The sequence below is a fragment of the Papio anubis genome, chromosome 7 (genome assembly GCF_008728515.1).
Source record: "Papio anubis isolate 15944 chromosome 7, Panubis1.0, whole genome shotgun sequence".
In the NCBI taxonomy this organism is placed as follows: domain Eukaryota; kingdom Metazoa; phylum Chordata; class Mammalia; order Primates; family Cercopithecidae; genus Papio; species Papio anubis.
The window spans coordinates 112,981,344-113,005,679 of NC_044982.1; the positions used below are offsets into that span (position 1 = coordinate 112,981,344).

The following is a 24,336-nucleotide window of genomic DNA, read 5'->3' on the forward strand; positions in this document are numbered from 1 at the left end:
GAGGCTGAGGCAGGTGGATCACCTGAGGTCAAGAGTTTGAGACCAGCCTGAACAACATGGTGAAACCCCACCTCTACTAAAAATTCAAAATTAGCTGGGCGTGGTGGTGCATGCCTGTAATCCCAGCTACTTGCGAGGCTGAGGCAGGAGAATCACTTGAACCTGGCAGGCAGAGATTGCAGTGAGCAAGGTCGTACCATTGCACTCCAGCCTGGGCAACAAGAGTGAAATTCCATCTCAAAAAAAAAAAAAAAAAAAAGGAAGGCTGGACATGGTGGCTCACGCCTATAATCCCAGCACTTTGGGAGGCTGAGGCAGGTGGATCACAAGGTCAGAAGTTTGAGACCAGCCTGGCCAACATGGTGAAACCCTGTCTCTACTAAAAACAGAAATACAAAAATCAGCCAGGCATGGTGGTGCGTGCCTGTAATCCCAGCTACTCAGGAGGCTGAGGCAGGAGGATAGCTTGAACCCCGGAGGCAGAGGTTGCAGTAAGCCGAGATCGTGCCACTGCACTCCAGCCTGGCGACAGAGCAAGACTCCGTCTCAAAAAAAAGAAAGAACAAAAAGTAGAGAAATTATTCTGGGATACCCAAACCATAGAGCCCAATCCCATCATTGGACAGAAGAGGATGCCAGGACCCAGAAAAGTGAAGTGACTTAGTGACTTGTCCAGAGGCTCACTCCTAGTTTGTGAAAAAGCTGGAACTAGACTCAGGAAGTCCTGAGGCCTTAGTCCAGTGCTGCTGCTGCTTTTTTTTTTTTTTTTTTTTTGGACAGAGATTTTGCTCTTGTTGCCCAGGCTGGAGTGCAATGGTGCAATCTCGGCTCACCACAACCTCCACCTCCCAGGTTCAAGCAATTCTCCTCCCTCAGCCTCCCAAGTAGCTGGGATTACAGGAATGCACCACCATGCCCAGCTAATTTTGTATTTTTAGTAGAGATGGGGTTTCTCCGTGTTGGTCAGGCTGGTCTTGAACTCCTGACCTAAGGTGATCCACCCACCTCGGCCTCCCAAAGTGCTGGGATTACAGGTGTGAGCCACCATGCCCGGCTGGTCCAGTGCTTCTTTTCAAAACTTGGAATGTCATATTTGGAAAAGGAGAGTAACTAGTAAGTATCTGAATGTGATTACAACTGGAAATACATTTATTTCACTCCAACCTTTGTCTTCAAACTGGCCCTGCTGGCTCTCTCTTCCCTGCCCCTTGATGGTAACTTTGACAGATTTCATAGCTTTCTGGTTACCCACAATTTCAAGAACCTCAATTAAGGTTAATTTTCAGGTGTTTTTCTAAAAAAAAAAAAAAAAAAAAAAAAAAAAAGCTGAATCTGGTCTAAATCAAATCTTTAACTTGACACACAGTTCAAAGCTCCTCCCCCTGCCCTGGCTAAGACTGAGCACAGCTCGAGGTCTTGCAGTGGGGAAGGGGAGGAAGCCTGCTCTTTCTCTCCTCCTACCTGTCCCCCACTGCTTCTTGCTTTCCAGGGTCAGTGGTGGGCCTGGGGTGGGGGTGGTGGGGGCCAAAGAGTAGAGTAAAGGGGCAAAAGTCTTCACACTTGGTTGCAGCTCTCCCTTGGCTGACAGCATTCTCTGGGTTGCAAGTGTCCAAATGCTGAATGTTTCATGGGACGCAGCTATGGTTTTTCAAGAGGTCTTATGAGAATCTCCACAGAGTCTCAGTTAGGGGCACCAAATGGAGAGGTGCTCTTGGAGCCCTCACTCCTGGCTGGGAAGAAACAGCCCTCTCCCGCCCACACTGGAAGAAGTAAGGACAAACGATGGTACTTTCCCTCACACTCTGCCCAGTGACTCAACTCTCCTTGAATGCCTCATCTTTCCTTCACACAGGCTGTAGGTGGGTAATGGCGGCCAGAACAGTTCACCAGTCTTTCTATAGATCTTGTGGGGTTGTGCCCAGCTCTTCCTCTTCAGAAGGCAGGAATACTTACCACCTAGCATCTTCACAAACTATCCCATTTGACATCCCGTGACAGGAATCCTGAATGTTGTCTGCAGGGAGGAGGTACTTCTTTTTTTTTTTTTTTGAGATGGAGTCTCGCTCTGTCACCCAGGCTGGAGTGCAGTGGCGCCATCTCGGCTCACTGCAAGTTCTGCCTCCCAGGTTCACGCCATTCTCCTGCCTCGGCATCCCAAGTAGCTGGGACTGCAGGCGCCCGCCACCACTCCCGGCTAGTATTTGTGTTTTTAGTAGAGATGGGGTTTCACTGTGTTAGCCAGGATGGTCTCAATCTCCTGACCTCGTGATCCGCCCACCTTGGCCTCCCAAAGTGCTGGGATTACAGGCGGGAGCCACCGCACCTGGCCGGCACTTCTTAATTTTGTAAAGCCTTGGCACTACACAAAGAGGAAGCAGCTGCTGGAAGTTCCTGGGGGAGCAAGGGATCTACCCAGGAACTTCTGGAAAAAAGAGGGGCTGCCTCCCAAGACAACCCCCTTTATCATACGGAGCGTCAAGGAGCCTAAGGAAAAGACTGAAAGTTGCTGCTTTCCTGGGACCAACCAGACTGGGTGTGTCAGGATAAGACAAACTCCTGAGACTGTCCTTCACCGACTATGTGGCACTGACTGAGCACTTTCCTGTTTCTGGGCCTCAGGCTCCACATCTGTAAAATAGTGGGAAGGTAAATATTTGTCATTTTTGGTGGCCTAGCATTGGAGGACTCTCTGTATTTGGAGGAACATCAAGATAGGTGGCTGGCAAGGTCCCCTCTTCCCCATTACAGAAGCCCAAGAGGGAGGGGACATACTGTCTCTCTCCCTACCCTTGCCATGTAGTTATAGCATGGAAATGTGACCTGGGCTCAGCCAATAACTTTGAATCCTTAATAAGAATGGAAAAGCCTAGCTGTGGTGGAATAAGTTCCAGAGGTACGGCAATGTTGACTGGGAGTGGGTAGCCCAGAGTACTAAAGTAGTGCCCAGGGCTCTTGAGCTGTGCCTAGCCACACTTATTTTCTGAGCTGGCTCTCTAAGACTTTATGACTCTGCAGAAGTGCCCATGTTCTTCTGTCATAAACATGCTTGGCTCACAGCTCCCATTTCAATTCCTTTCTTCCTTGTCACCCTCTATTCTAGAGGCCAGAAAGCAAAATAGTTGCATTTCCAGACTCCTTAGCTTTCAGAAGTAGTCATGTGATACAGTTCTGATGAATAAAATAAAGAAATAAGTCCCTTCTCCAATATGAAGGCAAAACCTGGAAGGAAAAAGGCTTTCATGCTTCATCTTCATCCTTCCTCCTTCTTCCTAACTGGAACACAGATGAAATGCCTGGAGGTGAAGCAGCCATCCATGACCATGAACAAAATGCTAAATAGAACCTCAGCCTCTGATGACAGCCCTGAGCAGCTGGACAAGCCTTGGATTCCTGCCTGTAGACTTATTACACAAGGAAAATAAGATATTCACCTATTTAAGCCACTGTTTTTCAGATTTTCTTACTCCCAGATAAACACATTCCTTCCTGATCTACTTCAATATTATGACTATTCAATAAATGCAATAAAGGTTGCATAATACTCAATAAATGCAAAAAAAAGTTGATCTGAGAATGGTATTTACAATTGTATAATATTTTATAGCTTATAAATTGTCATTACTGCTGAAGTTCCTCAGGGTAGGTTTCTTGTTTTTTTTTTTTTTTTTTTTTTCCTTTCCTTATTTTTTTTTATTTTTTTATTTTTTGAAACGGAGCCTCACTCTGCTGCCCAGGTTGGAGTGCAGTGGCATGATCTTGGCTCACTGCAAACTCCACCTCTCGGGTTCAAGCAATTCTCCTGCCTCTGCCTCCTGAGTAGCTGTGACTATAGGCATGTGCCACCATGCCCCGCTAATTTTTTGTATTTAGTAGAGATGGGGTTTCACCATGTTGACCAGGCTGATCTCAAATTCCTGACCTCAGATAATCCACCTGCCTTGGCTGGCCAAAATGCTGGGATTACAGGTATGAGCCACCACGCCTGGCCCACCGGGTATGTTTCTGTTGCGTAACACCAGAGACTCTGGCTGGTACCTTGAGCTCTTAAGGTGTCCTCCAGCTCTGATTGTCCTTTTTAAGAGGAACATTCTTCTTACTATGCAAACTCATATCAACCTCAGCTTTTACAACTCAACCAAAGAGAAGAGCAATCATCTGGCTTGAGGTGGTTCATCACCAAACTAGGCCCTATCTCCTCCTGCCTTCTCTGTCCTTTGATCTGTTCCCTACAGCCAACAGCCAACCCACTCATGAGTCAACCTAGCCTAGTATGACCTCACAGAGCTACGTACTTGACTAGACTTACAATTGCCAGAGGCAGATAGATTCCTGCCAACTAGGCCGAATCTGAGTTGAGTATGACGTGTTTGTAAAATATTTTGTAGTTTGGAAACTTAAACTATCTTTTTTCTACTATGTCACTGATCCTTGCAACAATCCTTAGATAAACAGGGCAAGCATAAGGACCCTGATGCTCACAGAAGTGATGTGCTGTAGGATCTAGAGATGATAAATAAGAGGATCATATGACTGGAGAAAGTGTGGGAAGGAGAATGTACACTGGGCTAGGAGTCAGGAAGAATAAGTGCTACGTTCCAGCCCTGCCACTCATTAGTAGCTTAACCTCTTGCAAGTCTACCTGTCTGGACCTGGTTTCTTCATCTGTACAACAAGGATGTTAGATGTATTAGTTAGTGCAGGCTGCCATAACAGAATATCATCGATTGGGTGGCTTAAACAACAGAAAGTTATTTTGTTACGGTTCTGGAGGCTGGAAGTCCTAGATCAGGATGCCAGCATGGTCAAGTTCTGGTAAGGGCTCTCTTCCTGGCTTGCAGACAGCCACCTTCTCACTGTGTCCTCACATGGAAGCAGGAGAGAGAGATATGTATCTTTCTTCCTCTTTTTATAAGGGTACAGTACTATCAGATTAGGAACCCACCCTTACGACATCATTTATCCTTTATTATCTCATAAAGACCCTATCTCCTGGTAAGTCACATTGTGGGTTAGGACTAAGTCACATTGGGGGTTAGGACTTCAACATACATATTTTTTTGGAGGGGATACAACTCTAGACCTGAGACCTTTAGGAGTAAGAAGATGGTCTGCATTTCTGTAATTTGTTTACATCTCCTTATGACATAATCTACAACTGCTTATAGACTCTAAATTTTCCTTCTCTGTGTAATTTCAAACCCAAATTTACCTTTCAGGTATATTATAACCCAATCTTCATCTTCATTTGACCCAAACTATCTTAGTTCTGTATTCTACAAACTAGAAAGATGCTGAGTTTTCTGTATTGATCCTATGGAGAATGGTTCTCAAATGGGGGTGACTTTGCACCCCAGGGGACATGTGGCAATTTCTGGAGACATTTTTGGTTGTCACCACTGAGGTTGGGGGGTAGTCGTGGTAGTACCAGTGGCATCTAGTGGGTAAGGGTCAGGGATGCTGCTAAATATCCTACAATGCACAGGACAGCCCCTGCAACAAAGAATTACCTGGCCCCATGTGTCAACAGTGTTAAAGTTGAAACTCTGCTACAGAATCTGAAGATGCAAAGCATATGGTCCTTCGTGGCTTCCAGGGTTGTGGGGTGGGAAGCTGTTATACTGGCAGCACAACTCTGGCACTCTTCATGACCCCAGGGACACACACAGCAGATGCCGATGAAAACTTAGGCTGTCTTTGCCAGGCCAACTCAAAACGCCAATAAAGGGGTTAATTTTTTTTTTTTTTTTTTTAAGTAGGCGGCCCTTCCTTTGATTTTCATCCAGCTTCAATGTCCTCTTCACCAGGGCAGGAAGGAGAAAGCAAGCAGGACTAGAACACAGTGGCTCAGGAGCAGGCCTACAGCAAGGTCTGAAGGGTTGATAGATTTGCTACTCACAGCTTTACAGCTCATTTTATTCTGAGAGTAGAGTGTATAGAAAAAACTTATAAACACTTCTTAACAATTCTAACAGCTTTATAGGTTGGTAGGATTTCAAGCTACTTTTTAAAAGCATTAAATTATTCCCTGTGCTCCCATTAATTCAATTATTTCTATATATCCCTCCTAGTTCCAAAAAGGTTCTGACATGGGTAACTCTCCCTGTGGTGTTGACTTAATTATCCCAAATCAAGCTTACATGAGCTCCAGGACTGATCAATACACGTTTCAATTTAGGAGGAAAAAGGATTTTGGAAGGGCCAAGTAAAACTATAATGTTTTGGCAGTTAAAAGATATGAGTTAAATTCCCACTATGTGTAAAGTTATAGTGCTAAATGCTGAGGAAGACATTTTTTAAAAGTATAAATCACAGCTGGTGTCCTTAAGTAATTCATACTCTGTCTGAGAGAGATAGGCTCCATGCCCAAGGGAGGCTGTCTTCTGTTACAAAGCAGGCTGTGCTTGGTGGTTTCTGGGCAGGGGCCGCCCTCGGCATTCTTCCCTCCTCTGGCCAGGGAAGGAGGGGCAGAATAGGAAGAGGTGAGGGTGGTTGAGTGGGGAGTGCAAAGGGACAAAGCCTCAGAAGTGGACACATACTGGGGAGGGTCTGAGGTATAAGCAAACTAAATGAGAGCTGGATCTTAGAGGTCCTGTTGGCCAGAGGGCGGCATTAGGGTTTTATCCTGAAGTTACAGTCATCTACACAGGAAGTTATATGATTAAAAAAATAGCATTTGTTGGGTGCTTACCCTTTACTAAGCATACTATTTAATCCTCTGCCATAGCTATTCTTCTCCCCATTTTACCGATGAGGACACCGAGGTACGAGGGTTAAATCACCTACTCAAAGCTACTCTTGCAAGTACCAGAGCCAGGATTCACATCATAGGCAGAGCCCACACTCTTAACCACTTCAGACTGCCTCTTGATAGAACAGGAAGGATGACAGCAGAGGAGAGACTAGATAGACACGGACACCGCTAGGAAGGAGCTGCCGACAGACAGCATTTCAAGGAGTAGAGGAAGTCAATGGGGTCAGATGTTGCTGAGCCATCATGAACGAAATCTGAGAAACAGCCATTGGATTTATATTAGGCAATCACCGGTGACCTTTAAGAGTTCTGTTTCAGTAGACGGGTGGGGGCAGGAGCTCCTTGCAGAGCATCAAGAAGGGGAGTGATAGTAGATAGAACCTTGTGTAGAAACTGACAGTGAAAAGACAGGGAGAGATGGGAGAGAAATTTCCAAGCTTTTCTTTTGAGACTATCTCCCAAAACAATGAAACCTTTTCTTTATTGAGGAATTGCAATATATTTCACCTTGTTCTTTTGTTTTGATGGGCAAAGCTAACAAATTTTAGGAGTCATAGTTAAAGGAGAATTAGCAAGTGTCATAGAACTTGTTTTTTAAAAGCCCTGCATCAAATTCAGGTAAAATACAAAGATTTGACTATTTCAAAGGAAACTGTCGTGGGCAGAAGGTTAATTGGCTTTATGCATTGTATTGGCTGGACAAAATGGCAATTGTGTAACCAGGGTGGGATAGTGTGAGATAATCATAGATAAAATAACTTGCTTCAGACCTGTTTTGAGGCAAGGGAAAGAAGCTGAAGCACTGCATGTGTTATGGCTTGACAGTGAAATCTGGAGAACAGCTGCCTGGACTTCCAAAAACCTGGGCTGCAAAGGGCAAAAATACTTATTAAAATTCCTTGTTTTAATGAGTTCTGGGAATAGGAGTTATCAGCCTCTGTCCTAGCTACTAAGTAGTTTCTATTACAAATCAAAAGCAGTTTTAGGGAGGCTGTGTTTTTTGAAGGGGAAATCCTCTCCTGGCGGGTAATTCAGACTGCCTAGGACAGCAATTAAAGCCATCCGGGAGGAAGAGAGGAGGCCTCTCCGTGGCTGAAGAGCAGTTTCTCCCAGGCTTCTGAAAACCATGAACTCCCTTTAGCATCCCAGTGTAGTCCATTCTAAAGTGTTCTACAGATGAATCAGTCCCCAAAGTGCCTATGATTTTGCTGCAGCTCAAAAACTACTGCAAACAATAGATGCATGAAAGACATATGTAGAGTCCTTCCTGGGACTGCTTATGCCAAAGAGATCTCAGGCTGTGATGCTTCTCAGACACATTGGGTAAGTGCTTTGGCAATGAACTCTCAGACCCTGGCTCAAACAGGGATGACACCGACAGGTATTTAATGTTTAAAAAATGCAACAGGCTAATAATGCAGGCACTGCAATGATTTACCTGTCTGTGTGAAAAGCCAGTAGGAATGACCATAGATTCCTTTTCCTTTCTAGTGACTCAGGCCACTGGGACAGTTGATGGCTGGCTGAAGGAATCCAGAGTCTCCTTTGGAAGTTCTTCAAAAACATTATGCATCCCCATTACAGGGGAACCCATACAGATCTCTTCTCCATCCCACATACCATTTGCTGCCTCATCACACATCCCAACCCTCAGGTGACTTTTTTCCCATCTTTACAGGTTCCTCTCTCCCCAACACCAGCTCAAGAGTAAGCCAGATCTTTCCCGATTCTTCTCCACTTTCTTGTTTTTCCCCCAAACAATACATAAAGTTTTTGCATTTTAGAGGTTTCACTGCTCACTACAGAGAACAGTAAGGACTAACAAAAACAAAAAGTGTGGGAAGCTGGAAAGATTCAAGGATGCCATAGTGATTTGTTGGTTCTTTTTTTACAGTACCAGAGTTGGAGGAGTGAACAAAATAGACAGAACCCCTGCCCTTTGGAGCATTAATTCCATGGGGGAGATGGGCAATAAACTTAACAACTAATTAATATAGTATGCTAGGAGGTGCTATGAATAAAAGCAAGACAGGGAGACGGAATAAGATGCTGTGGGAGTGGGGATACTTTTAAAGGAGTGGTTAGACTTTGAGCAAAGCTGAAATGAGGTGAGGGACCATGAAGACACCTGTGGGAAGAGTATTCCAGGGAAGAAAACCATTAGTGCTAAGGGCCTGGGGGCAGGAGGAACAGCAAAGAAGCCAGTGTGGATGGACCAGAATAGGACGGGAGGCCAGAGAACTATGGGGCAGAGAGTGCTTCATCCTGCAGTCAGAGTGCAAAAGGGAATGAGTCCAGAGTTTGAGCTATGCTGACCTGAGCTCAGATGTCAGCTCTGCCCCTTAGGTCATTTACCTTGGGCTCCCCCATTCTTACATATAAACAGTTGACCATAAAGGGTGGTCACTGCAATATGGGATGTGAAACTTCCTATCACAGGACACAGCACATGACATGTTCCTACCCACCAAACATCAGCTCCTCTCCTCTTCCCCTGGTTTACAGGGCTCCTCTCATCTAGCTCCCAATGCAATTGAGTAAAAGATGTCTAAAAGTATGCCATTCAAGGGCTTCCAAGAGGTCCAAGTGCAAGAAAACAAACTGCAAAACGGTATACATCTATGTATTGTTGGAAAACAGGAATATTTTAGTTTCTGCATTCAAATATCTGGAGGAATCCACACCAAACTGTTAGTGGTGGTCAGTGCTGAAGGGTAAGATTACCAAAAAGTTGGACTACTGAGCTTCTACCTTCTATATTTCTGTAATGTTTGAACATTTTACAATGAGCACATATTACACTGGCAAGCAGAAATCACAATATAGGCTTGTGCTGGTGCAGGAGAATTGACCTCCTGGTCCTGAGTAACCTCCATCCCACCCTGCACCCAAGCCCACCTGGTGTGATCCAACTCTTACATCTTCTCTATGGGGAAACTGAGTGCAAAAAGGGCCAAAGGGAGCCTTAGGTTCTTAGATGACACCTGGACCACAGGAGAAGGTCCTGGGATAGGTATGCTTGGTTAACATGTGAACTCCCACTGGGTCTGTTTGAAAGATGATGGAAAGTGAACCACTTTCTAAAGAAAATGAAAACCCGGCCGGGCGCGGTGGCTCAAGCCTGTAATCCCAGCACTTTGGGAGGCCGAGACGGGCGGATCACGAGGTCAGGAGATCGAGACCATCCTGGCTAACAGGTGAAACCCCGTCTCTACTAAAAAATACAAAAAAAAAAAACTAGCCGGGCGAGGTGGCGGGCGCCTGTAGTCCCAGCTACTCGGGAGCCTGAGGCAGGAGAATGGCGGGAACCCGGGAGGCGGAGCTTGCAGTGAGCTGAGATCCGGCCACAGCACTCCAGCCTGGGCGACAGAGCAAGACTCTGTCTCAAAAAAAAAAAAAAAAAAAAAAAAAAAAAAAAAAAAGAAAATGAAAACCCTTACTATGGCTGCCAAGCAGAGAAAGAGAGACTGATGAAAATCAAGTATTTCAAAGTAATCTGGAAACTTCTTTTGTGATTCAAGATTGTCGACAACTGAAAAAAAAATCTCATTTTAAAGAATACTAAATTAAGAAATACTTTAAGAAAAAACACATTTCACAATGAAGTAGCTTACAAGGTCGATCAAGGAAAAACAAATATCCCAGTTCTTAGTGTCTTATTCAACAATGTACTAAAATACTCATTATAATCAGTCACCACAAGACATGTGAGTTTCATAGCTTGGAAAACTTTTCTCCCACTCTCCCAAACAACTCTCATGAAGGGAATTTAAAAAAATAATGCTTAAGCATTAAAAGTTTCCTATATGACTTTCCCAGTTTAAATATATGTTTCAAGAGAAAAAAAAAAAGTAGTCCAGAAACATTTTTACATTTCCTGAATTGGCCTTTGCACGATAAAGCCTTCTCAGCTCTGCATTAAATGAAATCCTGCTTGAATGGAAGACAGCAGACTAGTCAGTTTCTCAAACTCTTCAATCATGAGATTCCCAACTGAGGAAGATAGTGATGCTCCCCATAGGAAAATTCATTTCCTCCCCAGAAATCAAGTAACACCTCTGGTTTTCTGCTTCTTGCCCAGTAACATCAGGACTCCTCTTGAGTTTATCTGATCATAGACTGGAAATCCCCAAGACAGAAAGATCCTGTCTCAGCATTTCTGTAAACACCAGGGAATGTGCTCTTCCTAAACTGAGTGTTTCCCACGAGGCAAGAATGCTACGTACAAACTGCTATACTGTTTCAAAACAACACAGTGTAATGAAAATTGTAACATCATGGTACTCTAAAACCAATCACACTGACAAAGAAAAAAAGAGCTTATAGAATTAAAAGAGATAGTCATATTTCCTACTTAATATTATTCATCAATTTATAATTAAAAGTTATTATTTGCATGGGATATACTTTCCAAATAATTCCTTCTATTCACCTATACCTTTCTCACCACTATCTCAACTATGTGACCTGAGTAGAAAAGCTATTAGCCCCACTGGGTGAATTTTCACTGATGCAACTACAGCAATTTCTAAGTCCATGAGAACTGCTAGGAATGTTTAACAAAATCCAGTAATCCAATACCTGCATTATAATAATGCACTTTAAAAAAATGATTAAATACACATCCATAGCTGAATGCACAGATTCCAAGAACTTTGAATGCATAATTGCTACAATCATAGAGAGACTGGATTGTGATCCATGGCTGGTATGGATTTCTTCCTCCCATTAAGGCATTCACAGGCAAGTGTGATAGACAATGTTGCTCTGATGACTGGCAGTAAGACCAGAAGACAGTGTGCAGGGCAGCAAGAAGGGTAGGGTGGGATGCAATAATGGAAAATGGGAGTGATTCATTCTGTTTAATGCATATACATTTTATGAGTTTAAATCTGGAGGGAAACAACTTTTTAAACTCAACTCCTTGTGTGGGAGAATTAAATGGAAGCACATCTTGGACCCCGCTTTTTATAGGTTTAGTGCCACCTCAAAAAATTCCATACCGACCCATTGTGAAACAACAGCTTTTCTTACTGGAAAGCCACAAAGTTGGTGTAGAATCTATGAAATGGAAAATCGGATCCAAGCTAATGTGCTCATGCATAAGCTTGATTTTAATGAAAAGGTACATGGAGCAGCCACACCTGGAGGAAAAACCCCCTCAGGGCTTCCCACCTCCAGTATCCCCATGCGCTTGAGTTTGCATCCTTACCCTGTCCCTGACTGTGTGACCTTGGGCAAGTCAGTTAACCTTTCTAAGTCCTAGCTTGTTCATCTTCAACATGGACATAAGAGGTTTGTTATGAGGACTAAATGAGATCATACACAAATAGTTTTAGCTCAGTACCTGATACATATGAACATTTTAGAAACGTGTCCTTCTCGTGATTAGATGTGGCACTCTGACCACATTTTAGAAGCAATTACGGTTCAGCTGTCATATCCCAACATCTTGTGATAACCATTTTCATTTTTTTGCTTCTAGCTGTTACTATTCTTTTCGTCACAATATTTTAGGGTTGAGGTATTTGGGGGAGGAGGTGAGCAGTTATATACATCCCACTTTCCCCACTGTTGCTCAAAGCAAGGTGAAAAGCCAGGGAAATAAACACACGCACTGAAGAGAAATTCAGTCTTTAGGATATGATGTGATAGGTGTATGGAACATAAACAAATCATACAATTTCAACCTCTAACATATAGGGCATCAAATCATAGGTAGATTTTATTTTAAAAGAAACAAAAGCCAAGCAACATTAAAGAGGATAGAGGGAACCCATATGGGCCTATTGCTAGCTCAGTATTGGTGACTGTGAAACAGGGATGGGTGAGCTAGATTATGGGGGCTTTCATGGGGTCTGACTTCCAACAGGTGGCTAGCTTTAGTCATGTTCAGATGCAAAACCGTAATGAGTTTTAGTATGTAAGTCCCAGGGATTCTGCTGAAGGCCTTTTCTCGGCCATCAAGGGAGACAATTTTCTAGGTTTAAGACTCCCTGGCAAGTTAGCAAGCAGGGAACTGCCTGCCCTAGCTTGCACCTATCCCCTGAAGGGGATTCTGGCCTGACGGTGAAAACCCACCATCCCTTCCAGACAGCCCATCCTGCCGCTGAAGCACCTCCCGACAAACCGGGGAAGCCCACTAGGAAGTGGTCACGACCAAGCAAGCCACAAATCCTCAGGGTGTGGGATTTCCACCTCTATACCACGTCTGAAAACCGAAAATAGGCGCCCGCCTGCCATACTGCAATGGGATTCCCCCCAGCAGTAAACCCCCCCTCCAGCTTGCATGTTTTATTAATAAATGCAAGATGGCACACGGAGGCAAAGAATGGGAGGTAAGGCATCTGCAGCTGGACCCGAACCAGGGCACTTTGCAAAAATAAATAAGAAGCATGTGACAAGAAGCAGGTCCCCAGGCTGGAGCTGAAGCCCTGGGCTGCCCCACGCACCCTCGCCTGGCTCCCCCGGCCAGGGGGATGAAGGTCAGCGGCAAGATCCCAGCCCCTTCCAAGCACGCATCCTGCAAACCTTGACCGGTCCCCCCACCCCCCGCCCCGACCACAGGACTCGGGCAGTGAGGCAAGGGAAGCTCCGGCCGCGGCCGGCTGCGAGGACACATACCTGCTGCCCGGGCTCGGGATTCGCTCGGCTCTGCAGCGGCGCCGGCCTCTGCTCGCGCTCCCGGGGCTCCCCTCTCCGCCCCCCCGCCCCCTCGCGGCCCTGCCGCTCCCTCCGCCCCTCCGCCCACCGCGCTCGGGGGCGCGCGCGCGGCCTCGCGCCGGCGGCTTGGCCGGGCCCGCGCCTGCGCCTTCGCCTCCCGCCGGCCGCGCGCGCGCGCGCTCCCGAGGCTGCGGAACGGTGGCGCGGCTGTCTAGGAAACCGCGGCGTCGGCGGGCAGGGGTTGGCGCCCAGAGCTGGGCAGGGGGCGGAGGCGGTGGCTCGGCCGTCTCCAGGGCTGCCACGCAGAGCGCGGGCTTCGTGGCATGGGTGAGGGGGTCGCGGGACAGGCTCGGGACCTGAGTGCGAGCGTGTGGAGGGGCGAGGGGGCCGCGAAGGGTGGGTCTGACTGGGAGGCAGGCGGGGCGCAGAAGCAACAAGTGCGGAGGCCGAGGGCGTCTCACCGGGACGGGGAGGACCCCCGGGGGATTTCGTACTGCTGAGAATGGGAACCTCCCGTCGCTTTGGCGCAGCGCTTTGCAGTTTTCAGAGCACTTTTCCAGTTGCTCCGTTTCATCAGCGCGGGGCGCCCGGTGAGGGAGAGGACGGCACGCAGTGCCCCCTACGCTAGGAGGCCACCGAGGGGAAAACGCCTCTCTCTGTGTGGCCGGAGTCATAGCACAGTCAGAGCCCCTTGACTCTCAGTCGGCTGCCTGGGAGAAAAATACCTGTCAGTACATTCATTTGATGGCCTCAGCTCAGGACCATTGTAGGACAGTGTTTCTCCTCTTTTTCTCTTTTTCGTTATCTGACTCTTAAAAGGGCTTTTTACACGCCCCCATCTCCTTTCCCCATGAAATTCCAGTACCACAGATACACTGTCGACCTGCGTATGTGCTGTATGTGTATCTGTGCTTGATGCATAAAGAGTAACATTGCGCCCCTTGGAGGCAGCTTCGCCCCGGTGGAGAAGCCTGTCCTGGGGCCATGGTTCCCAGTTACCGGGTGGGTTAAGCGGAGTCATTGAGCAATGTGAATGCACCCACAGATATTCTCTGTCGTTTAAAAAAAAAAAAAAAAAAGCTGTCACACGTAATGTGTACAACTCTTTCTAATTAGTGCCTGCAGGGTCTGCTGTGAATACGGCCATTTAAGCAGCTTCTAGATTCATAGTAGCTTGTTATCGTTGGTCTTCACCAATTCTTGCTAAAAATATAGCCATTTTCCTATAGGGTGTTGCCATTTTTATGTTAAAATATGTGAAAAGATGGGAAACCCTTGTTTCTGGGACACGAAGTTTCAGAATGGCTTTTGGCTCTGCAGATAGCCTTGATTTCTGATTCTTGTACCTCTTCTAAAGTGCTTTTATTTGGTTAGGTCCAGTTGGCCTTCCAGGAATGTCCTTTGTCTTTTCTTTCTGCTGTAGCTTTTTTAGAATGGACATAATGGAAATGGTAGAGTTGAAGGACATCAAAACCACCTCTTGCAATTGCCCCTGGGTCTTGAATTATACGGGAATATCTATACAGGAAGTATCTTCTTTTGGCAAACGGAAAAAAATGTAAAATTTCTTCAGATCCTCCCTCGCCTTTCGGCATTTCCTCCTCAACTCTAATCTCTAATGGCGGAATTTCAGAGGAAGAAACACTTGGAGATGATACTTGTAGAAGCTACCTGGGTTGCCAAAGGATTTTTCTACATTTCTAGACGGAAGAAATGCGGACTACAAAAGAGAAAGTGGAGATGGGTTAAGAAAAATTAATGGAGGATGCATGGGAGGGAAGCTATAGTTTTCTGACAGTCGGTGACAGCATTTTAACTACCTACACTTTATTTAGAAAAAGCTTTGGCATACCTTGCCCCAATTGTTTTTTTTTTTTTTTTTTTGAGGCGGAGTCTCGCTCTGTCGCCCAGGCTGGAGTGCAGTGGCGCGATCTCGGCTCACTGCAAGCTCCGCCTCCCGGGTTTACGCCATTCTCCTGCCTCAGCCTCCCGAGTAGCTGGGACTACAGGCGCCGCCACCACGCCCGGCTAATTTTTTGTATTTTTAGTAGAGACGGGGTTTCACTGTGTTAGCCAGGATGGTCTCGATCTCCTGACCTCGTGATCCGCCCGTCTCGGCCTCCCAAAGTGCTGGGATTACAGGCTTGAGCCACCGCGCCCGGCCTCCTTGCCCCAATTGTTATCCACTCCATTTTCCCCCTTAGTAGAACTCTACTTAAGATTTGATTGAAACTATTGAGAACCATCCAGTTAAAACGCTAATTAACTCTGACTATGACAAGTATTTTGAAACTTGCTGAGAGAAATTTGAAGACCACTTCAAATTTCTGCCAGGAATCTTTGTATTCTAATAAAATATTTTTGAATTCGGGTTCATGCTACTTCAAGGAAACATTTTTTTCTACAATGGCTATTTATAATATAATAGCCATTGTGTTGAAAATTACATGCTAATAACGTTTACCTATGTATTTTAAGTGTTCTGGGTTTTTTCCTTTTCTGAGTAATCCGAGTTTATGGAAATTGTAGGTGCCACCATTTCATGTTGTACTGTGAAGTCAAAAATCCCAAAACATGTATAATTTGTCAACTCTATGCTGCCCCCTGGTGATGTCCTACTTCACAGCACCTCCCCAAACTAAAATCTAACTTTGATAAATTTTTTAGGGTGTTGAAAACTTAAGTGTGGACAAGACGCCATTCTGCATTCTTCAAACTGGGCCTTCTCTTGTTTTCAGATAGCCCTTGAGGCTGATCAATCTAGAGGAACTGTGAAGATCTGCCACAGATCTCACTTTCACTTGGAGCATTATTCTTGAACTTACCTGGCTTATAAGACTCACTTGGGAACACTTGCTTAAAATCAGATTATGTGAGTCATAAATTCAGCTGATTAGAAAAAAAAAATGGATTCTGGAGCCTCCTTTCAAACCCCTTGAAATCTAATATGAGGGGGTTGGCTTGTGATTTTTATTTTTAACTGCCCCAGGTGATTCTTATTGACAGGAGGGGGGTGGGGGAATCCTGGAGCTATAAATAGTACAGGTGCTGTTTCAGTACACTGCAGGTGACTAATGGGAGGGAATTTTGTGAGTAAAGGAGCTTAGTAGCAACAGGAAAGTATAAGAGTTGTAAAGCAGTGGTGGAACTGTGGGTTTAAGCTTGGTATATCACTTTCTTGCCAGACATACCTGTTTGTTTCTAATGTGGCTGTAGTTGGCATTCTATCCCATACCGAGATACCTTTTGAGGTAAGTCAGATTTTCTTTTAGTTAAAAAGACTACCTTTTCAAGAGTACCAGGATCACATAAATGGAACATTTGTACATGTATGTAGCTGCAAGATTATGGAAGGATAGAGATGATGTTGATTCTGTGACTGTCTGAAAAAGATTGATAGCAGAGTTAAAGCTTTTGTTCTCTTGAGATAGTTGCTTGTGAAAATAGAACAAATGAATCTGATGCCATGTGATTAGTGAAAATTTGAATAATGCCCAAAGTCCTTAAATTGTTAATGTGATGTAAATGTTAATATTTTGAAAGCTCTTCTAAATGTTATAATATAACCTCACTTATTTGGAATGTACAGGTAGAAAGCCAATCTGAGTTGGTAAAAGCCTGAAAAATGGAATATATGTGACTTTGTGTTGTATTTATTTTAAATTTGAGTACATACAATAATATCTAAGTCATTTTTTATTTTTATTTTTATTTATTTATTTTTTTGAGATGGAGTTTCGCTCTTGTTGCCCAGGCTGGAGTGCAATGGCATGATCTCAGCTCACCTCTGCCTCCCAGGTTCAAGTGATTCTCCTGCCCCAGCCTCCCTGAGTAGCTGGCATTACAGGCATGCACCAACACACTAAGCTATTTTTTTTTTTTTTAAAGTAGAGATGGGTGTTCTCCATGTTCGTCAGGCTGGTCTCGAACTCCTGACCTCCAGACCTCAAGTCTGCCTGCCTTGGCCTCCCAAAGGGTTGGGATTACAGGTGTGAGCCACTCCGCCCGGCCGGCCGCTAAGTTGTTTTTTTAAAAAATCCTGCTGAGATGGCTTTAGCAAAAATGATTGACTAGTAACTAGTGACATTCATGTGCATGCAGTCTGTGTGGATACAATACAAAACATAATACCATGGACTCAGTAGGCTCTCAATAAAAATTAATTGTAAAGTTTTCTCATAAGTAGGTTAAGAATACTTAATGCAGCAAGCCCATTCTTCAAAGATAGTACTTAGAGCAGATTTTACCTTGAGTGGAATACTAAGAGTGAGGCAATAAGAACAGTAGATCTTGGGTATGGACAATAGTAATTCTCATTATCTGTGAAGAATTTAAACTACAATAAACGCACTAAAAGTCTGTTTTTTATTTCCAGTAATTTTTATGTACCAGTAATTCTAAACTGTGTCAATAATAAAATAGTCCTCCATGAAAAATCTCTTATGGATCTGGATTTTAAACAATTTCTGTATACAAATTTTTTTTTTTATTTTTTTTATTTTTTATTTTTATTTTTTTGAGACAGAGTCTGACTCTGTCACCCAGGTTGGAGTGCCGTGGTGCAATCTCTGCTCACTGCAAGCTCCGCCTCCCGGGTTCACACCATCCTACTGCCTCAGCCTCTCAAGCAGCTGGGACTACAGGCGCCCACCACCACAGCTGGCTAATTTTTTGTATTTTTAGTAGAGATGGGGTTTCACCATGTTCGCCAGGATGGTCTCGATCTCCTGACCTTGAGATCCGCCCGCCTCGGCCTCCCAAAGTGCTGGGATTACAGGCGTGAGCCACCGCGTCCGGCCACTATACAAATTTAAACTTTAAATCACCATATTTTAATTATTTTTTAAAATAAACAGTGTTCTCTACATGGAAATTAATTTAGAGAACTCCCACTCATACAATTGTCCTTCAGTAAACATGGACTCAGTTACTGTATATATTTCCAAGTAAACTCATAAAAGTTCAGAGTAATTCAAGACTTTAGGCACAGTTCATGTTTGCAACCCTGATGGTCCATATTCCTGCATTTAAACAGTAGATTCTTTGTAAACAATGGTAGCACAGTGATTGTAAGGATGAAGAAACAGAACTTGATTACTTCAACATTGTTGTATGTGACCACTTAGAGTGTTTGTTTATAAAATTTAAGAGTGAAACATAGTGCAAACTTTGAGGTATAATATTTTTGTTTCATGGAATTATCCTCTTGAATAATTTTTTTTGAGACAGGGCTTTGCTCTGTTGCCCAGGTTGGAGTGCAGTGGCACAATCTGGGCTCACTGTAGTCTCCGCCTCCCCGGTTCAAGCAATTCTCCTGCCTCAGCCTCCTGAGTAGCTGGAACTACAGGTGCCTGGTACCAAGCCTGGCTAATTTTTCTATTTTTTTAGTAGGGACAGGATTTCACCATGTTGGCCAGGCTAGTCTCCAGCTCCTGACTTCAAGTGATCTACCCACCTCAGCCTCCTAAAGTGCTGGGGATTATGGGCATGAGCTACTGTGGCCGGCCCCGTCTTGAATAATTGAATTCAAATAATACATTTAACTTTGATTTTTTTTATTTTTTCATTGTTAATAGTTGCTTCAAAACTAAAAAAGAAATCAAGAAAGTAAGAGGTATAATGTTATTTCGTACTGCAAACAAATCAGTATGTAGGCATATGTGTTTTTTATTTTTTGAAAATGATAATTTCATTACAATTTCCTTTTTTGTACTATAATACTTACTTTATTTTCTATTGGTATATAAGTGGAGTTGAATAAAAGACAATTTCCACTGTCTCTTTCCTATTGTTTCATTTCATGATTATTACTGAAAAATAATTTTATCACATAGAGGAAGGGGTAATAAAAAAAAATGATCCCTCTGACCTGAGGTCAGGAGTTTGAGACCAGCCTGGCCAACATGGCGAAACTCTGTCTCTACTAAAAATACAAAAATTAGCTGAGCGTGGTGGTGGGCGCCTGTAATCCCAGCTACTCAGGAGCCTGAGGCTGGAGAATAGCTTGAACCTGGGAGGCAGAGGTTGCAGTGAGCTGAGATCGTGCCACTGCACTCTAGCCTGGGCAACAAGAGCGGACCTCCATCTCAAAAAACAAACTAAAAAAATGATCCCTCTGGCTAGGTGCAGTGACTCATACCTGTAATCCTAGCACTTTGGGAGGCTGAGGCGGGCAGATCGCTTGAGCTCAGGAGTTCAAGATCAGACTGGGCAACGTGGTGAAACCCCTTCTCCACCAAAAATATTTTAAAAATTAGCCAGATGTGGTGGTGTGCACTTGTTGTCCCAGCTGCTCGGGAGTCTGAGGTGGGAGGAGGGCTTGAGCCTGGGAGGCAGAAGTTGCAGTAAGCCAAGATTGCACCACCGCACTCCAGCCTGGGTGACAGTGTGACACCCCGTCTCAAAAAAAAAAAAAAAAAAAAATCCCTCTGGATGTCAGATGTTCTAAGTATGTTAATGGGCCCAAATGATCACCAAGTGAATGGTATTCAGTTTTTAAGTGAGTTCAGTTATGTGTTTAATATTTGGAATTTTGCATGTACTCTATGAAGACCCATTCCTTTGGCTACACAATTCATGGGCCAAAATGGTATATCAGCCAGTGCATATACATGTATTGAAAACACAAAAATGATCTACTATTCCAATTGTGGTATAATTATTTTATAATAATTAAAATTATATTAAATTTTAAATTAAAATATAATTAAAATAATGTAGGCTATTTTAAAACCTAGCAAGTACAGGCCGGGTGCAGTGGCTTATGCCTGTAATCCGAGATCACTTGAGGTCAGGAGTTTGAGACCAGCCTGGCCAACATGATGAAACCCTGTCTCTACTAAAAATACAAAAATTAGCTGGGCATGGTAGCATATGCTGGAAGTCCCAGCTACTCAGGAGACTGAGACAGGAGAATTGCTTGAACTGGGAGGTGGAGGTTGCAGTGAGCCAAGATTGTGCCACTGCACTCCTGCCTGGACGACAGAGCAAGACTCTGTCTCAATAAATAAATAAATAAATAAATAAATAGAACCTAGCAAGTACATATCCATGTGTTTATTAAAAGAATCCTAGTAATTGCTGACATTTGTTGAATGCTTACCATATGTCAGGCACCATTCTATGTGCTTTATATATACTAATTTATTTTTTCATAGCAGTCCCATTGGGGAGTTCTAGTTATTAATCTCATTTTACAGATGAAGAAACCGAGGCACAGAGGGATTAAGTAGCCTGCTCAAGATCACACAGCTAGTAAGGAACCGAGATTCAAATTTGGGGAGTCTGATTCAGAGACTTTAAATTCAACACTGGTGCCTCACTGCCTCACGTATGTACACAAAGTTGTGCCTAAATAAATTTGAGGAATCATTAAGTAGTAGGAAAAGCATTCTGGATTCCAGAATTCCAGCTCCAGTTCATTCTGTAACTTTGAGTATGGCAAATAAATGGAAGTCTCTAATTTAGAGAGACTTGTGCTTACTCTATCTAGAAGTTCTCTAAGTTTTTTTCTAACTCTAAATTTTTATGATTCTATGATTATCTTTACATAAAGGAGAAAATTTATCTTTTTACTGTCTAACAGACTAAAAGTGAATCAGAAAAATAAAGAACCAGCATCAAATTTGAAGGTAGATAAATTTTTTATGTTTTGTAGTTACAAAAAAATATTATTCTTAAACCTTTTATGTTCGTTATTTGTATGACTACAGAAAGCCCATAAACTTCTGAAGAATCGATTGTTGCATTCTATTGACTAAATAAAAATTTGGGGTATTAATATATGCCACTTTGATATGATTAAGGTAATCTGAGCTATTGCCTTGATCTTAGTGCCAAATAAAGTAAAAGCTCTTTGAGAAAATTAACTTTCTAAATGGAAGATAGATCATATACTACTTTTTTTCCTCTTCTTTCCCACAAAGACTACCACCTTATTAAAATGACAAGCCACATTAGGCTTCTATCTGTGATAATACCTGTAACATTTTTTTTCTTGGGGAACACAAAACATAAAAAGTAACTTTCATAATAAAAGAAATATAATTCCTTGTCCTTCCAAAATCCGTTTGCATAGTATGAAGTGGCTCCTCACCACTGTCTAATCTTTTAGTAAAATTATATTTCCCTCTTAACCCAACTCCTAGCCTTTTATTTGGAAATAGTAACAGTAGTTTTTCTGGGACTTAAAAAGTTGTGAAAAGGAGAAAAATTAAACATGTCAACAAAGTGAAACTTCTGCTTCTTACTAAAAAGTCCTTTGAGGTACCACTAAGTAAAAGAAAAACATTCATATGAAATTTGCATATATATTCTACTTTCCTTCTCTTCGTGTATTACTAAAATTGTTATATAAATATTCTGTTCTTGCTTATTTCTTTATAGTGGCCACAAATTCTATTAAAGCAGAAGAAATAGTGTGAACCATCAAAGAGAACCAGTTTCCTCTCTACTCTGCAATTTAGAGGAAAAATTTTCATCCAAGGACAGATCAGGTAAGTATTCATTCTTTTAAATGTTTTGGGGCTATATATGTAGCCATAATTTGTTAATTATAATCCTAGATCATTGGTTTGATTTAACTAAGAGACAATAAGGTAGTCTCTGCAATATGGAAAATTCTGTAATGTTAGTTTTATGGGTTTCAATTCTGTTTGAGAAGACCGTATGTATAGAAGTATGTTCAATTAGGCCAGGCACGGTGGCTCACGCCTGTAATCCCAACACTTTGGGAGGCTGAGGTGGGCAGATCATGAGGTCAGGAGATCAAGACCATCCTGACTACCACGGTGAAACGCCGTCTCTACTAAAATGACAAAAATAAGTTAGCCGAGTATGGTGGTGGGCGCCTGTAGTCCCAGCTACTCTGGAGGCTGATGCAGGAGAATGGCATGAACCCGGGAGGTGGAGCTTGCAGTGAACTGAGATCGCGCCACTGCACTCCAGCCTGGGCGATACAGCGAGACTCTGTCTCAAAAAAAAAAAAAAAAAAAGAAGTATGTTCAATTATATGTATTTATTTAGAAAAATAGAAACAACAAAGTACTGTTGCTGGTTAAGTTTAAGTCTGGTCTTTGTGATTTAAAAATAACGTGAATAGAATTAAAGTTTTAGGCTGAGCATGGTGACTCACGCCTGTAATCCCAGCACTTTGGGAGGCCAAGGCGGGCGGATCAAGAGGTCAGGAGTTCAAGACCAGCCTGCCCAACATGGTGAAACTCCATCTCTACAAAAATACAAAAAATAAAAATAATTTTAAAAAATGGCCGAGTGTGGTGGTGAGCGCTTGTAATCCCAGCTACTTGGGAGGTTGAGAGAGGAGAATTGCTTGAACCCGGGAGGCGGAGGTTGCATTGAGCCAAGATCATGCCATTACACTCCAGACAGGGCAATAGAGTGAGACTCTGTTTCAAAAAAAAACAAAAACAAAAACAAAATGAAGGCTTGGGGCGACAATAATGCTTTTCCAGTAGATGAGATGCTGTCATACAGAGGATGGTGCCTGTTCTTTTCTAACCTCTACAAGGGAAAAACAGCAGGAAAAAAGTAGATTAGAAAAATGAAAGATTTTGAAATTAAGAATATTTGAGGTTGTAGTTATTTACTTTTGGAAATTGTAGAATCCTCTTTCTAGAAGACTTTCCAAGTAGTGAATATCTGCTGAGAAAAGCTTATCTACCGCTTATACACCCATCATGAGGTCTTCTAACCTTATGATGCTATGGTTTACTTTGAAAGGCAGACGGTTATTTATGTCTAAGGCTAACATGATATATTTCTAATGATAGAATAGGTAAACTTATAAAACTTTAAGACTATAGAGAATGATAGTTATTTTAGGAGCATAGAAATAGTCATAGGTCTTATCCAATTTATTCCATCCTTGGCCGTGTGACCATCATTAACATATTTAATTTTTCTTGGCTCTTGTAATACTCTCCAAGTACACATATGTTACCACTGACAGAAATGGAATTGTGGACTCTTAATGTATCATCTCTACCAAGACTAGAGAGAAGGATGGGAGGACAGATTTAAAGAACAGTGTGTTCAAGTGGGATTGTTAAGAATGGTTCCCCAAAATGTGGGATAGGGTGGAGATTTCAAACAACGAGAAATAGACTACAGTATGGTAATCTGAAAATGGCATGTGGGAGCAAGGAAAGGGGTGTTATTCTTTCTACTGAGTTAGAGAAAGAGTAGAAATTAAGTGAAGTAAGTGGTTTTATTGAAAAAGGCACCTTGTAATCTAAAAGAGAACCAGATTTTTATTAGAGTGAACTGCACAGAAGTGAAAAATAAATTTAGAATAAAAAGGGTTTGTCCTCAAAGAAATAGACTTTCCAGTAGATAAGGTTGACGAATAGGGCAGAAGGGGAAGAATGACTGAAATGTTGAAGAATTGGATATAGAGTGAATGTGGATAGGAGAGTTTGAGAGTGAGGATGGGAGAGTTGGAGGTAAAAGGAAAAAGAGGCTTGTGCATATGGGGTGAGCAAATAAAATGGAAATGAAAGAAATATTTGAGTAGGAGAAAAAATAGATACAAGTTGAGGAAAAATTAGGAACTTTAAGATAATATTTCTTTGTAAGCAAGGAGATGTTAAGGATGACCAGTTATATATACTGAGGAAATATACTCAGGAAAATGGTCAGAGAGAGAGTGTGTGTCTGTGTGTGTGTATGTATGTGTGTTGTGGGTGGGAGGGCATGATAATTACCCCAGGCCTGAGAAGAGCATACACATATGAAAAGTAACTAGGCTGATTGACCCTCTTATTTCAGAGAAGTTTTCCTGGAACAATGTTGACAGACATATCCTATTTGGATTTTTTTTTTCTTTTCTGAGACCTAGTCTTGCTCTGTTGCCCAGGCTGGAGTACAGTGGCATGATCTCAGCTCACTGCACCTCCACCTCCTGA

The 24,336-nt window shown here is 43.0% G+C and overlaps 2 protein-coding genes across 13 annotated transcripts in view; one reads left to right on the forward strand and one right to left on the reverse strand.

Annotated features, from left to right (window-relative positions):
* Nucleotides 1–13,555, reverse strand: part of TMEM266 (transmembrane protein 266) — a 148,722-nt gene extending 135,167 nt beyond the window's left edge. Inside the window, exon 1 of one of the 3 annotated variants that reach the window (XM_003901236.3) lies at nucleotides 13,376–13,555. The gene's annotated coding sequence lies outside the window, so the exon portion shown is untranslated. Of the gene's footprint in view, nucleotides 1–4,639; nucleotides 4,788–13,375 lie in introns of those variants that run through there. The other 2 variants (XM_017960801.2, XM_031668460.1) reach the window with 2 other exon arrangements.
* A 70-nt stretch (nucleotides 13,556–13,625) lies between these two features.
* The window catches only part of NRG4 (neuregulin 4), a 121,903-nt gene continuing 111,192 nt past the window's right edge, over nucleotides 13,626–24,336 (forward strand). The window contains exons 1-5 of one of the 10 annotated variants that reach the window (XM_017960795.3): nucleotides 13,632–13,741; nucleotides 16,600–16,665; nucleotides 20,614–20,744; nucleotides 21,000–21,045; nucleotides 21,800–21,909. The gene's annotated coding sequence lies outside the window, so the exon portion shown is untranslated. Of the gene's footprint in view, nucleotides 13,742–15,538; nucleotides 16,666–20,613; nucleotides 20,745–20,999; nucleotides 21,046–21,799; nucleotides 21,910–24,336 lie in introns of those variants that run through there. The other 9 variants (XR_001904484.3, XR_001904481.3, XM_017960799.3 and 6 more) reach the window with 9 other exon arrangements.